This window comes from Oncorhynchus tshawytscha, linkage group LG07 (assembly GCF_018296145.1).
Source record: "Oncorhynchus tshawytscha isolate Ot180627B linkage group LG07, Otsh_v2.0, whole genome shotgun sequence".
Classification (NCBI taxonomy): Eukaryota; Metazoa; Chordata; class Actinopteri; order Salmoniformes; family Salmonidae; genus Oncorhynchus; species Oncorhynchus tshawytscha.
In genome coordinates this window covers 74270702-74285701 of record NC_056435.1, presented here as the reverse complement: position 1 = coordinate 74285701, position 15000 = coordinate 74270702, and the positions used below count along the sequence as shown (strand labels likewise).

The 15000-nt window shown below is 43.5% G+C and overlaps 1 protein-coding gene across 1 annotated transcript in view; it reads right to left on the bottom strand.

Moving 5' to 3' along the window:
- LOC121838691 (paired box protein Pax-3-like) overlaps positions 1 to 15000 on the bottom strand; it is a 31073-nt gene that overhangs the window by 13045 nt on the left and 3028 nt on the right. The window lies entirely within an intron of this gene.

Here is a 15000-nt window from a genome sequence, read left to right as displayed (position 1 = left end):
AGAGTAGAGTAGAGTAGAGTAGAGTAGAGTAGAGTATAGTAGGGTAGGGTAGGGTGAGTAGAGTAGAGCAGAGCAGAGTATAGTAGGGTAGGGTGAGTAGAGTAGAGTAGAGTAGAGTAGAGTAGAGTAGAGTAGAGTAGAGTAGAGTAGAGTAGAGTATAGTAGGGTAGGGTAGGGTGAGGTAGGGTAGGGTGAGTAGAGTAGAGTAGAGTATAGTAGGGCAGGGGCGAGTAGAGTAGAGCAGAGTAGAGTATAGTAGGGTAGGGTAGGGTGAGTAGAGTAGAGTAGAGTATAGTAGGGTAGGGTGAGTAGAGTAGAGTATAGTAGGGTAGGGTAGGGTGAGTAGGGTAGGGTGAGTAGAATATAATTTAAAATAGAATAGAATAAAAATAAAAGTAAATGAAATAATACTTTGTCTCATACAGATTATGCATAAATACAGCCCTTTCATGGCTCAATCCAGTTACAAACGCACACGTAACATGTGACTTCTTTATACACATACTTTTGCATACATCATGCAAAGATATAACTAGGACATACAGTATGCGTGAAAGTTCACCTTGAGCACTCATATCACGAGTTAGGGTATATACAGAGTCACACTGTGCAGATTGGAGTTGCTGTGTCAGTGAAGACAAGAGGAGAGTTCCAGATGGAGGAAGAACAACAGGAATTTACTACAGGAAAGTTGTGTTATTAAACCCCACTGGGCCTAAAATAAATTATGTCAGTTCACATCAGAGAAATGTCAGTCTCTTGAAGCGTTAGCTACATTTTCCAGGAATATATATTTTAAGACATGTTTACTGACATTCTTTGAAAGCAGTCCTGTATGTAACACAAGGAAAATGTATAAAACATATTCATACATCCGACTTCCCATAAACAAAGCCATAAATTATATAAAAATCATGCTCTGCTTTTATGAGACTTGTGAGGCAACTCTGCCACTTTTCAACCTCATATTATTTATTCTGTAACTTTTAATCCTACCCTATCATGTCACAGAGAAGCATCTTTTTAACCACAGATCATAGAAACAACCCATTTTCACATATGTAGACACTGGTTTGGTACTTGAGATAATGAATGGAGGTTGAAAATTGGTTAACATTTATACCTACTCTTCATTTACTGACCAAACCATACCTATTGATTCTTATTTCCTACTGATCATGACTATGTAACTTGGTGTAATGTAAATCAAGTAGTTAGCAGGCATAATAACCTCTCCCCTCCCCCTCTCCTATCTTCTCCTCTCTATTCCTCCCTCTCCTCTCCCATCATCATCTCTCCTCTTCTATCATCCTCTCCCCCCTCTCCTCTCTTCTCATCTCATCCTCTCTCCTCTCCTATCATCATCTCTCCTCTCCCATCATCCTCTCTCCTCTCATATCATCCTCTCTCCTCTCCCATCATCCTCTCTCCTCTCATATCATCCTCTCTCCTCTCCCATCATCCTCTCTCTTCTCCCATCATCCTCTCTCCTCTCCCATCATCATCTCTCCTATCATCCTCTCTCCTCTCCCATCATCCTCTCTCTTCTCCCATCATCCTCTCTCCTCTCCCATCATCATCTCTCCTATCATCATCTCTCCTCTCATATCATCCTCTCTCCTCTCCTATCATCCTCTCTCCTCTCCTATTATCCTCTCTCCTCTCATCCTCTCTCCTCTCCTATCATCCTCTCTCCTCTTCTATCATCCCCTCTCCTCTCCTATCATCCTCTCTCTCCTCTCCTATCATCCTTTCTCCTCTCCTATCATCCTCTCATCCTCTCCTCTCGTACTCTCATCTCCTATCATCCTCTCCCCCCTCTGATCTCCTATCATCCTCTCTCCTTTCCTCTCATCCTCTCTCCTCTCCTCCACTCCTCCTCTCTCTTCTCTCTCTTATCATCCTCTCTCCTCTCCTCTCATCCTCTCTCCTCTCCTATCATCCTCTATCCTCTCCTCTCATATCATCATCCTCTCCTCTCATATCATCATCCTCTCCTCTCATATCATCATCCTCTCCTCTCCTATCATCATCATCATCCTCTCCTATCATCCTCTCCTCCCCTCTCATCCTCTCCTCCCCTCTCATCCTCTCCTCCCCTCTCATCCTCTCTTCCCCTAGCATCCTCTCCTCCCCTCATCCTCTCCTCCCCTCTCATCCTCTCCTCTCATCCTCTCTCCTCTCCCCTATCATCCTCTCCTCTCATCCTCTCTCCTCTCATCCTCTCTCCTCTCATCCTCTCCTCCCCTCTCATCCTCTCCTCCCCTCTCTCCTCTTCTCTCCTCCTCTCCTCCTCTCTTATCATCCTTTCTCCTCTCCTCTCATCCTCTCCCCTCTCCTATCATCCTCTCTCCTCTCCTATCATCCTCTCTCCTCTTCTCTCCTCTCATCCTCTCTCCTCTCCTGGTTGTGACCATGAGAGACACATTATACTGTGTTCACCCAGACACATGGTTCTTGTTACATGGTTTCCTAACTGACGGATGGACAGGGGAGCCTGCGTCGTTTAGGGACCGCACAGTTCCGTTCCTATTCCGTGCTAGCCAGCCTTTTCCCCCACGAATGACTCTGTGCAATTTTTACTGTATCCTATAGAATTTAACATTTTGTTCATGGAGACTAATTACTATGTTCAATTTCCAATAGACCTACCATGAAACATAAAAATGACAAACATATTAAAAGACATTCACAATACAAAACCTATGGTAAATAACTTTTTGTCTTCAGTGTGTACTAGATAAAACAGGTGGTGTGTTGAACAGTGTGTATACTTTTATGAATGACCTTTTGTGTGTTTAGACAGTATGGTAAAGGAGAAAAACAGACGTGAATAACCCATTCCTCTTTCTCTCCCTTTCACCCCACCCCCACCCCCACCCCTCTCTCTCTCTCTCTTCTCTCTTCCTCCCTCTCCAGCTTTCTCATTTGATGCCCAAATTCACCGTGTCCTTGTGGGGCCAACAAGGAGAGGCCACGGGGTACGTGGGAAAAAGGAGTATGATTCTTTAACACATTTCCAATAAGCGTGTATGTGGTGTGTGCGTGTGTGTGTGGAACTTTTTGTTTCTGATGTCAAGGGTTAAGAGGTTTCCTTGGTGATACATCGTGAACAGCTGCATGAGAGTTGGCGTGAGAAGAGGTGTCGTCAAAACGAGGGGGAAATAGGTGGAGTGAAAGGGACCTTTAGAGAGATATCAGAGAGAGAAGAGATAGGGGAGAGAGAGAAGAGATAGGCAAGAGAGAGAAGAGATAGGCGAGAGAGAGAAGAGATAGGAGGGAGAGAGAAGAGATAGGAGGGAGAGAGAAGAGATAGGAGGGAGGGAGAGAAAAGAGATAGGGGAGAGAGAAGAGAGAGATAGCAGAGAGAGAGAAGAGATAGGAGAGAGAGAGAAGAGAGAGATAGGAGAGAGAGAAGAGATAGGAGAGAGAGAGAAGAGAGAGATAGGAGAGAGAGAAGAGAGAGATAGGAGAGAGAGAAGAGAGATACCTAACACTAGCTCCTAACCCTAATTCTAACCTTAAACCTATACCCCTGGAAATAGCATTTGACCTTGTAGGGACCAAAAAAATGTCCTCAGTTGGTCCCCCAATTCTTTTTTACTATTCTTGTTGGGACTTCTGGTCTCCCCAAGTATAGTTAAAAACGTCCACACACAAAAGGCCGGACAGCCACACACACACTATCTGTCTAAGGGTATGTAATTTACAGGAGCGCTGTCAGAGGAATCTAACCTAATGCGTCTGAGGAACATGCTCATGTGTGACTGACTACAAATGGGAAACATATGGAGGTCAACACACCCCATTCATCTCACAGCGTGTGTGTGTGTGTGCGTGCGCGTGTGTGCGCGTGCGCGTGTGCGTGCGCGTGTGTGTTGAAGGTGAGAAAGTATACAGGAAGGTTTTTTTCTGGAAAGCCAAAATGTGGACATGTTCATACACTTCAACTGTGAGAGACGGAATCTAAAACAAAAATCCAGAAAATCACATTGTATGATTTTTAAGTAATTAATTTGCATTTTATTGCAAGTATTTGATACATCAGAAAAACAGAACTTAATATTTGGTACAGAAACCTTTGTTTGCAATTACAGAGATCATACGTTTCTTGTAGTTCTTGACCAGGTTTGCCCACACTGCAGCAGGGATTTTGGCCTACTCCTCCATACAGACCTTCTCCAGATCCTTCAGGTTTCGGGGCTGTCGCTGGGCAATACGGACTTTCAGCTCCCTCCAAAGATTTTCTATTAGGTTCAGGTCTGTAGACTGGCTAGGCCACTCCAGGACCTTGAGATGCTTCTTACGGAGCCACTCCTTAGTTGCCCTGGCTGTGTGTTTCGGGTTGTTGTCATGCTGGATGACCCAGCCACGACCCATCTTCAATGCTCTTACTGAGGGAAGGAGGTTGTTGGCCAAGATCTTGCGATACATGGCCCCATCCATCCTCCCCTCAATACGGTGCAGTCATCCTGTCATCATTCTTACTGGTTGGTAGGTGATCAAATACTTATGTCATGCAATAAAATGCAAATTAATTACTTAAAAATCATACAATGTGATTTTCTGGATTTTTGTTTTAGATTCCGTCTCTCACAGTTGAAGTGTACCTATGATAAAAATTACAGACCTCTACATGCTTTGTAAGTAGGAAAACCTGCTAAATCGGCAGTGTATCAAATACCTTCCTACCTTCCGGCGCCGACAGAGATGGCCGCCTCGCTTCGCGTTCCTAGGAAACTATGCAGTTTTTTGTTTTTTTACGTGTTATTTCTTACACTAGTACCCCAGGTCATCTTAGGTTTCATTACATACAGCCGAGAAGAACTACTGAATATAAGATCAGCGTCAACTCACCATCAGTACGACCAAGAATATGTTTTTCGCGATGCGGATCCTGTGTTCTGCCTTACAACCAGTGTAACGGAGTGGATTATATGCAGCGACCCAAAAACGACTCAGAAAAAGAGGGAAACGAAGCGGTCTTCTGGTCAGACTCCGGAGACGGGCACACCGTGCACCACTCCCTAGCATTCTTCTCGCCAATGTCCAGTCTCTTGACAACAAGGTTGATGAAATCCGAGCAAGGGTAGCATTCCAGAGGGACATCAGAGACTGCAACGTTCTCTGCTTCACGGAAACATGGCTAACCGGAGAGACGCTATCCGAAGCGGTGCAGCCAGCGGGTTTCTCCACGCATCGCGCGGACAGAAACAAACATCTTTCTGGTAAGAAGAGGGGCGGGGCGTATGCCTTATGACTAACGTGACATGGTGTGATGACAGAAACATACAGGAACTCAAATCCTTCTGTTCACCCGATTTAGAATTCCTCACAATCAAATGTAGACCGCATTATCTACCAAGAGAATTCTCTTCGATTATAATCAAAGATATAAACGTCCACACGTTTGTTTTTTCAAAGATATCCCCCCCCAAGCAGACACATCGATGGCTCTGAACGAACTTTATTTAACTCTCTGCAAACTGGAAACGATTTATCCGGAGGCTGCATTCATTGTAGCTGGGGATTTTAACAAGGCTAATCTGAAAACAAGACTCCCGAAATTTTATCAGCATATCGATTGCGCAACCAGGGGTGGAAAGACCCTGGATCATTGTTACTCTAACTTCCGCGACGCATATAAGGCCCTGCCCCGCCCCCTTTCGGAAAAGCTGACCACGACTCCATTTTGTTGATCCCTGCCTACAGACAGAAACTAAAACAAGAAGCTCCCACGCTGAGGTCTGTCCAACGCTGGTCCGACCAAGCTGACTCCACACTCCAAGACTGCTTCCATCACGTGGACTGGGAGATGTTTCGTATTGCGTCAGACAACAACATTGACGAATACGCTGATTCGGTGTGCGAGTTCATTAGAACGTGCGTTGAAGATGTCGTTCCCATAGCAACGATTAAAACATTCCCTAACCAGAAACCTTGGATTGATGGCAGCATTCGTGTGAAACTGAAGGCGCGAACCACTGCTTTTAATCAGGGCAAGGTGTCTGGTAACATGACTGAATACAAACAGTGCAGCTATTCCCTCCGCAAGGCTATCAAACAAGCTAAGCGCCAGTACAGAGACAAAGTAGAATCTCAATTCAACGGCTCAGACACAAGAGGCATGTGGCAGGGTCTACAGTCAATCACGGACTACAGGAAGAAACCCAGCCCAGTCACGGACCAGGATGTCTTGCTCCCAGGCAGTCTAAATAACTTTTTGCCCGCTTTGAGGACAATACAGTGCCACTGACACGGCCTGCAACGAAAACATGCGGTCTCTCCTTCACTGCAGCCGAAGTGAGTAAGACATTTAAACGTGTTAACCCTCGCAAGGCTGCAGGCCCAGACGGCATCCCCAGCCGCGCCCTCAGCGCATGCGCAGACCAGCTGGCCGGTGTGTTTACGGACATATTCAATCAATCCCTATACCAGTCTGCTGTTCCCACATGCTTCAAGAGGGCCACCATTGTTCCTGTTCCCAAGAAAGCTAAGGTAACTGAGCTAAACGACTACCGCCCGTAGCACTCACATCCGTCATCATGAAGTGCTTTGAGAGACTAGTCAAGGACCATATCACCTCCACCCTACCTGACACCCTTGACCCACTCCAATTTGCTTACCGCCCAAATAGGTCCACAGACGATGCAATCTCAACCACACTGCACACTGCCCTAACCCATCTGGACAAGAGGAATACCTATGTGAGAATGCTGTTCATCGACTACAGCTCGGCATTCAACACCATAGTACCCTCCAAGCTCGTCATCAAGCTCGAGACCCTGGGTCTCGACCCCGCCCTGTGCAACTGGGTTCTGGACTTCCTGACGGGCCGCCCCCAGGTGGTGAGGGTAGGCAACAACATCTCCTCCCCGCTGATCCTCAACACTGGGGCCCCACAAGGGTGCGTTCTGAGCCCTCTCCTGTACTCCCTGTTCACCCACGACTGCGTGGCCATGCACGCCTCCAACTCAATCATCAAGTTTGCGGACGACACAACAGTGGTAGGCTTGATTACCAACAACGACGAGACGGCCTACAGGGAGGAGGTGAGGGCCCTCGGAGTGTGGTGTCAGGAAAATAACCTCACACTCAACGTCAACAAAACTAAGGAGATGATTGTGGACTTCAGGAAACAGCAGAGGGAACACCCCCATCCACATCGATGGAACAGTAGTGGAGAGGGTAGCAAGTTTTAAGTTCCTCGGCATACACATCACAGACAAACTGAATTGGTCCACTCACACAGACAGCATCGTGAGGAAGGCGCAGCAGCGCCTCTTCAACCTCAGGAGGCTGAAGAAATTCGGCTTGTCACCAAAAGCACTCACAAACTTCTACAGATGCACAATCGAGAGCATCCTGGCGGGCTGTATCACCGCCTGGTATGGCAACTGCACCGCCCTCAACCGTAAGGCTCTCCAGAGGGTAGTGAGGTCTGCACAACGCATCACCGGGGCAAACTACCTGCCCTCCAGGACACCTACACCACCCGATGCTACAGGAAGGCCATAAAGATCATCAAGGACATCAACCACCCAAGCCACTGCCTGTTCACCCCGCTGTCATCCAGAAGGCGAGGTCAGTACAGGTGCATCAAAGCTGGGACCAAGAGACTGAAAAACAGCTTCTATCTCAAGGCCATCAGACTGTTAAACAGCCACCACTAACATTGAGTGGCTACTGCCAACACACTGTCAATGACACTGACTCTACTCCAGCCACTTTAATAATGGGATTTGATGGGAAATGATGTAAATATATCACTAGCCACTTTAAACAATGCTACCTTATATAATGTTACTTACCCTACATTATTCATCTCATATGCATACGTAGATACTGTACTCTATATCATCGACTGCATCCTTATGTAATACATGTATCACTAGCCACTTTAACTATGCCACTTGGTTTACATACTCATCTCATATGTATATACTGTACTCGATATCATCTACTGTATCTTGCCTATGCTGCTCTGTACCATCACTCATTCATATATCCTTATGTACATATTCCTTATCCCCTTACACTGTGTATAAGACAGTAGTTTTTTTGGAATTTTTAGTTAGATTACTTGTTCGTTATTATTGCATTGTCGGAACTAGAAGCACAAGCATTTTGCTACACTCGCATTAACATCTGCTAACCATGTGTATGTGACAAATAAAATTTGATGATTTTGATTTGATACTTGTTCTCCCCACTGTATGTCCTCAGAGATGAGATTAGATAAAGAATTAGAGGGAAGAGAACTGTGTACAATCCAATTTGATAAGGCAACCTGATCAAAAAAGCCTGTTTGTATGTGTGTCTGAGACTGTATGAACGCACGTCTCAGCCAGTCTACGTATTTCTCCAGCTCCTCTGCTCTGTGATTGAAGCCCCGGCGCTGTCTCTGTTTTTCGGTGGTTCCGGGGATTAAGCCTCAACGCTGTGCAAAGCCCGACCGCTCGCTGCGCTGGTGAGAAAGGATTCCACTGGTATGCAACGGATCAGCTAGCCAGACGCCTGAGACTCCATGCGACAGGGATCTAGCCCACATTACACTGGGCTAGGCTAGAATGGTCATATAGTTCCCTAAGTCTTTATGTTTTACTACCAACCGAAGCACCACCACTCAGGGCATAGGCCAAACTAGTCATAGCATAGGACTAACTCACTGGCGACATATTCATACACTACTGTTAAAACACCATATAAACAAAGTGTAACATTCACAGAGCTACACCACAGGAACTGATTTTTCACTAACTAAAGCCCCAAATAACTCCCAATACCACCAATGAATACCATTCAGCACTGATAAACAATCAGATAACTCAAAAGAACAATAAACTGTAACAATCCACAGTATCGAGGCTTTGCTGTGTAAGGACTGCAGAGTTTACATAGCTTTGTTGGTATGTCTAATTGTAAAGTTTTAGAGGTTTTAATCCACTCACTGTTAATGTAAAAGAAATGTATTCATTTACATTCCCTCTCTTGTATTCATTTACATTCCCTCTCTTGTATTCATTTACATTCCCTCTCTTGTATTCATTTACATTCCCTCTCTTGTATTCATTTACAATCCTCACATAAATGCCATCCAGTCTGAAATGCAAATGAGCATATTCCAGTATACATCCAAATTTGCAGATGAATACATTAATTAAAACAAATTAGTCAACAAAGTGAGTAATTTGCATAAATTACACACCACATTACTAAGGGATAGATTCCTTCATTGCAATCAATTAGCACACTGGAACGTTCCATGATTGCAATTCCATATGGAAACAAACATTCCCGACGTGTGTGTTTGACTGTGTGTGTGTGTGTGTGTGTGTGTGTGTGTGTGTGTGTGTGTGTGTGTGTGTGTGTGTGTGTGTGTGTGTGTGTGTGTGTGTGTGTGTGTGTGTGTGTGTGTGTGTGTGTGCGCGTGCCAGTGGCTTGTATTCATGGATGCCAACGGAAGCCAGGCTTCCCCAAAATAATTACCAAGAAAAATATACAAAACATAGAAAATAATTTAGCTTTCGTCACTCTGTTTCATAATTTTCCTTCAATTCGGAAAAGGCTATGTGTCTCTCACCAGAGAAAGCATCTGAGTGAGCAAAACAGCACCCCTCTCACTCTGTATATGTAGCCCATCTATCTGATTCTGTCTGGTCAAAAAGAGTATGACATTCTTGCTGCCCAGCAAGCATTTGGCCTCCCTTGATAATAAAAAATTATAATAATAGTCAATCAGCGTGGAACTAAACTGAGTGAGCTCAACTGTGAATGGTCCTGGCGCACCAAAAAAAGTGTCAAGGGTATTTGGTATTTTATTAGGATCCCCATTAGCTGTTGCAAAAGTAGCAGCTACTCTTCCTGGTGTCCACATAAAACATGACATAATACCGAACATTAATAGACAAGAACAGCTCAAGGATAGAAGAACATTAATTTAAAAATGGCACATGTAGCATACATATTTAAAAATTTATTTTACCTTTATTTTACTAGGCAAGTCAGTTAAGAACAAATTCTTATTTTCAATGATGGCCTAGGAACAGTGGGTTAACTGCCTGTTCAGGGGCAGAACAACAGATTTGTAACTTGTCAGCTCAGGGATTCGAACTTGCAACCTTTCGGTTACTAGTCCAATGCTCTAACCACTAGGCTACCCTGCCGCCCTCAATACATACACACAAACTGTCTAGGTCAAATAGGAGAGAGGCTTGTGCTGTGAGGTGTTGCTTTATCTGTTTTTTAAACCAGGTTTGCTGTTCATTTGAGCAATATGAGATGGAAGGGAGGTTCATACAATAATGGCTCTATATAATACTGTACTCTTTGTTCTGTATTTGGGGACTGTGAAAAGACCCCTGGTGGCATGTCTGGTGGGGTAAGTGTGTGTCAGATCTGTGTGTAAGTTGACTATGCAAACCGTTTAGAATGTTCAACACGTTAATGTTTCTTATAAAAAGAAGAAGTAATGCAGTCAAGGAAGCCAGTTTGGATTTGGCTTCACACCAATCACATCACACCAAAAGCCAAACAAAATTTACATTAAAAAGTTGAATTGAGCATCTCGTTGTGTTGTTGTCCTCTGGTGGCTAGCTATCTAGCTAAAATTTACCCTTTCCTAAATTAGCCAAGGATGGAGACAGGGATTTGGACTTGTGGTTTTACTTAATTCCCTGTATTGGTAAATGATTATAATGGCAATTCGGATCCAACCATAAATTCATACATTGTGCCCCTTGTCTGAGAGGATGGAAATTCAATACATAGGTCGATGTAGTAGGCTAATGTTGACTAGCTGGCTCACTGTTGCCTAGGAAAGGAAGTTAGGCTAGCAGCAAGAATATTATCCACGTCACCTAGGACAACAAAAACTAAAAGCTTGTACTGTATGACTGTCATAGACCGTTTCGGCAACATGACAGAGAGGAGGATGGCATTGGTGAGTCAACATGTTTGTTCTACTTGCAATCACACACACACATAAATCAGTGCTATGGACAGCCACATCATATTTAGCGTACGTTGACTGGACTAAATTGTTGTTGGTATATTATAGTTGTCACTGTATTAGACTAAGCAGAGGTGATTTGATGATGTTGAAATGGTGCTGGAATAGTGGAGGCAGCTCCTGTTTTCTTTGCAACATGCGGTAACTCTCTCTGGCTCTAAATCTATAGTTGTTTAGTAGGTCGAAAATGTGAGAAACATTACCTTGCTTGACCCTGCTGTAGGTCTTGTAACTGTTTGTTACATGCAATATGTTTTGTGGACTTCACCAGACAGATGTTGCTCTCCAGTTTTGTGATGAAACAGGTGTGGTTGAATTTATTCTGCCACTGTGTCTTCTTATTGTCTCGCCCTTAGGCCTATATATATCACAGTGTCAAGGCATATGAACTAACAGGTTACAGAGCAAACAACACAATTATACACATAGGTTGTAATATGGCTTATTTTTCCTGGCTTGGCTTCGCCAGTGATTTTACCCACGCACCTCTACTGCTGTGTGCTTGCACATTTGTGCGTGTCTCCCTATGCAAGCTAAGATAGCCACTCTCTCTAAGCTAAGGAAAGCCCAGTTTGTCTCAGGGAGGCTGATGGTGAAAACACCTACGAGAGAGAAGCACCTTTGGCCTCCAAGCAGAGTAAAGGTAATCCAATGGATTTGGCCTCCTAGTAGAGATGAAGGCATCTCTGTGTGTGAAGTCTACTCTACTCACAGCTAATCAGACATGGAATAGTGTTACCAAGGGGTGGCTTGTGGCTAGTTAGCACTAGCTTGTGAAGGAACCAATGTGGTTGGGTTAATGCTGTTCAAGTAGTTAAAGTAGTCAATTATTTCCCAAATGGTTTTACAGATCACCATGTTGTCATTGCTGATGAAAATGACAAGCAAACACACAGACACACACCCTCGGGGTTCCCCTTGTCATAGAAAGAGAGGAAGATGTGCCTGAAGCGTTCGTTTTTATCACCACTAAGCAGGACACTGATGGAGGCCTGAGAACCTCTCTTTCTCATGGGATGGGGACCCAGCATGCATTGCGTGGGGCCTGGCCACCCTTTGTGGCAGTTAAAAGCTTGTTTTCCGCCTGTTAGGACGGCCCCGTCGCCGCGTACCGAACCCCCTATGGACGCTGATGACTGTGTAATCGGCCATAATTGTCTTTTCATCTTTCATTTGTGTCATCTTCCTCTCTCACACACCCTCCATCTTTTATTGTCTCATGTCTATTCATATGCTAGCGGTCCATATTCAGATGAGAAGAGACTTTTTGCTAAACTGAAATGATTTAGTATCGTGTATTGTTGACAAACATCCGGTTTCGAGTTTGTCACCTGTTTGACTACCTTGTTGAACATGAAGAGATTTACTGTTGAGATGCTACTGAAAGGCTTAAGACATGCCGTTGAAATGTTGCGGATAGTTTGATAAACATCTGTAGAACCTCTGAGAAAATATACCTTCTGAATGTTATCTAGAACCAACCGCTAAACATGATTTTTCCATTCCAATGGTATAAAACCTATACTAAATGTCTTATTGGAACTATGGAATCCACATGTTGCAGAGCGGAACATAGGCAAGCTCTTCTATGTGCGCTGCTAGCAAAATGTCAGTCTCTTTGGATAATATAGTCTGCTGCTAGCAATATGTCAGTCTCTTTGGATAATATAGTCTGCTGCTAGCAAAATGTCAGTCTCTTTGGATAATATAGCCTGCTGCTAGCAAAATGTCAGTCTCTTTGGATAATATAGTCTGCTGCTAGCAAAATGTCAGTCTCTTTGGATAATATAGCCTGCTGCTCAATGTCAGTCTCTTTGGATAATATAGTCTGCTGCTAGCAAGATGTCAGTCTCTTTGGATAATATAGCCTGCTGCTCAATGTCAGTCTCTTTGGATAATATAGTCTGCTGCTAGCAAGATGTCAGTCTCTTTGGATAATATAGTCTGCTGCTAGCAAAATGTCAGTCTCTTTGGATAATATAGCCTGCTGCTCAATGTCAGTCTCTTTGGATAATATAGTCTGCTGCTAGCAAGATGTCAGTCTCTTTGGATAATATAGTCTGCTGCTAGCAAAATGTCAGTCTCTTTGGATAATATAGTCTGCTGCTAGCAAAATGTCAGTCTCTTTGGATAATATAGTCTGCTGCTAGCAAAATGTCAGTCTCTTTGGATAATATAGTCTGCCGCTAGCAAGATGTCAGTCTCTTTGGATAATATAGTCTGCTGCTAGCAAAATGTCAGTCTCTTTGGATAATATAGTCTGCTGCTAGCAAGATGTCAGTCTCTTTGGATAATATAGTCTGCTGCTCAATGTCAGTCTCTTTGGATAATATAGTCTGCTGCTCAATGTCAGTCTCTTTGGATAATATAGCCTGCTGCTCAATGTCAGTCTCTTTGGATAATATAGTCTGCTGCTAGCAAGATGTCAGTCTCTTTGGATAATATAGTCTGCTGCTAGCAAGATGTCAGTCTCTTTGGATAATATAGTCTGCTGCTCAATGTCAGTCTCTTTGGATAATATAGCCTGCTGCTAGCAAAATGTCAGTCTCTTTGGATAATATAGCCTGCTGCTAGCAAAATGTCAGTCTCTTTGGATAATATAGTCTGCTGCTAGCAATCTGTCAGTCTCTTTGGATAATATAGTCTGCTGCTAGCAAGATGTCAGTCTCTTTGGATAATATAGTCTGCTGCTAGCAAAATGTCAGTCTCTTTGGATAATATAGCCTGCTGCTAGCAAAATGTCAGTCTCTTTGGATAATATAGCCTGCTGCTAGCAAAATGTCAGTCTCTTTGGATAATATAGTCTGCTGCTAGAAAATGTCAGTCTCTTTGCATAATATAGTCTGCTGCTCAATGTCAGTCTCTTTGGATAATATAGTCTGCTGCTAGCAAAATGTCAGTCTCTTTGGATAATATAGTCTGCTGCTCAATGTCAGTCTCTTTGGATAATATAGTCTGCTGCTAGAAAATGTCAGTCTCTTTGGATAATATAGTCTGCTGCTAGAAAAATGTCAGTCTCTTTGGATAATATAGTCTGCTGCTCAATGTCAGTCTCTTTGGATAATATAGTCTGCTGCTAGCAAGATGTCAGTCTCTTTGGATAATATAGTCTGCTGCTAGCAAGATGTCAGTCTCTTTGGATAATATAGTCTGCTGCTCAATGTCAGTCTCTTTGGATAATATAGCCTGCTGCTCAATGTCAGTCTCTTTGGATAATATAGTCTGCTGCTCAATGTCAGTCTCTTTGGATAATATAGTCTGCTGCTAAAAATGTCAGTCTCTTTGGATAATATAGTCTGCTGCTAGCAAAATGTCAGTCTCTTTGGATAATATAGTCTGCTGCTAGCAAAATGTCAGTCTATTTGGATAATATAGTCTGCTGCTAGAAAAATGTCAGTCTCTTTGCATAATATAGTCTGCTGCTCAATGTCAGTCTCTTTGGATAATATAGTCTGCTGCTAGCAAGATGTCAGTCTCTTTGGATAATATAGTCTGCTGCTAGCAAGATGTCAGTCTCTTTGGATGATATAGTCTGCTGCTCAATGTCAGTGTCTTTGGATAATATAGCCTGCTGCTCAATGTCAGTCTCTTTGGATAATATAGCCTGCTGCTCAATGTCAGTCTCTTTGGATAATATAGTCTGCTGCTAGCAAAATGTCAGTCTCTTTGGATAATATAGTCTGCTGCTAGCAAAATGTCAGTCTCTTTGGATAATATAGTCTGCTGCTAGCAAAATGTCAGTCTCTTTGGATAATATAGTCTGCTGCTAGCAAAATGTCAGTCTCTTTGGATAATATAGTCTGCTGCTAGCAAGATGTCAGTCTCTTTGGATAATATAGTCTGCTGCTAGCAAAATGTCAGTCTCTTTGGATAATATAGTCTGCTGCTAGCAAAATGTCAGTCTCTTTGGATAATATAGTCTGCTGCTAGCAAAATGTCAGTCTCTTTGGATAATATAGTCTGCTGCTAGCAAAATGTCAGTCTCTTTG